Genomic DNA, 1,825 nt, shown 5'->3' on the forward strand with positions numbered 1-1,825 from the left:
TGCTAGTTCTCTATTTTTTCTGAGTTCTATAATAAGTCTATCTTTATTCCCTATTACTGTTATTAGGTATTGAGGTAGATTAGAAAAGAACTAATAGAAAGCTGGAACCATAATTAACAATCAGATAATTGACAATACACTTAGACAAAATGATAAACCACTATTTTATGGTTTATCTTGTGCTCAATTGAGTGGTTTTTATCAACTCTTTACTCACTTATTCATACAATTCGCATGTTTTACATCTTCCTTTCTAATTTTGTGTTATGATTGAAAACATGCTTCTTTGATCTTATATTTACTTATTATTAATCCTCTCTTATTATCATTAGATGTCTTGATATGTGTGTTAAGTGTTTTCAGATATTACAAAATCCCACCAACTCTTACGACAATCTTAAAATGTTAGAACCGTTCCCTAGGATCGATATACAATTGTTCTCACCCCTTCCCTCCCCTTTTCTATAGATGAATCCTTTGGGAATGATCGCCGCGGTGGGAGTTCTGTTTGTCGAGATGCCATATGTGTTTGTTTACAAGGACACCATAATGGAGGACGCTATCGTCTGGGGAGAGTCGGGTTCGCGAATGTATATATTCCTCGACCGCCTTTTCACGGATCTGCTGTTTAGTTTGGAGTTCAACCCAGATCAGCCATAATATTTTTAGCTTCTCACTTAAATCCTGAACGTTTGCATCATGATTTTTCTCCATAGTATTATCATGAGGAGTTTCATCCAGCATGACCACATATTGGCCCTCAGCCAAAGGTAGCACCAGAGCCTCAACCCGATCCCATACCAGATGATCTACTAGCAGCTCAGTTTGACCCTTTGAGAGAGGCACTCGCTCTAGTGAAGACTGGTGGATTCATTGATAGTTCATTTGAGGAGGAGGATCCTGAGGAGGACTTAGCTTGTGAGTCTTAGACAGTAGCGGATGAGGGCTCTGATTCTCCTCTAAGTGGTGGAGCTATAGAAGATGGGTTGGGGATTATTCGTGATGACTCCGATACGAGGATGGTTAATTGGTGGCTCTTGATCTAAATGACAGTGATGCGATAGCCTACTGATAAATACTAGATTATGATTTTCTCTTCTTACAGTATTTTCTAAGGGATAAGATTTTACTATTTTTATATTAGTCTAGGTACTAGACTAGGGCCTCCAGTGTGGGCCAGGTTCTGAGAAGTCATATGTATAGTATGTATGTATAGATATGTATATATAACTTCCTATAATTATAAGTATATTACATACTAATTTTTGAACTGTGTTCTGGGTTGAGTATATGGTATGATTTTTTATGCTATCTTTTGATGTATGAACTGAGCCCTGAGATATTATATGATAGTTGCTTTATTGTATATTATGGCATGTGATTGTATAGTTTCATTTTAAATTAATCTTTAATTAAAGAAGCTAAACTTATAAAAACGCAGCTAACTCAATGCGACCACGATAGCATGAGAGGCTCATATCTATATACATAATATAGAGTCTAGAGTCCCTTAGATTGACTGAATAGTAACGCCTAATGATGAGCGGATAATTTATATGTTTTTTGGTATTGTTTTTAGGTAGTTTTTAGTATGTTCTAACTACTTTTTAGTATATTTTTATTAGTTTTTAGGCAAAATTCATATTTCTGGACTTTACTATGAATTTGTGTATATTTCTGTGATTTCAGGTATTTTCTGGCTGAAATTGAGGGAGCTGAGCAAAAATCTGATTCAGGCTGAAAAAGGACTGCGAATACTGTTGGATTCTAACCTCCCTGAACTCGGAATGAATTTTTTAGAGCTACAGGAGTCCAATTGGTGCGC

The sequence above is a fragment of the Arachis hypogaea genome, chromosome 7, assembly GCF_003086295.3.
Source record: "Arachis hypogaea cultivar Tifrunner chromosome 7, arahy.Tifrunner.gnm2.J5K5, whole genome shotgun sequence".
Taxonomy (NCBI): Eukaryota; Viridiplantae; Streptophyta; class Magnoliopsida; order Fabales; family Fabaceae; genus Arachis; species Arachis hypogaea.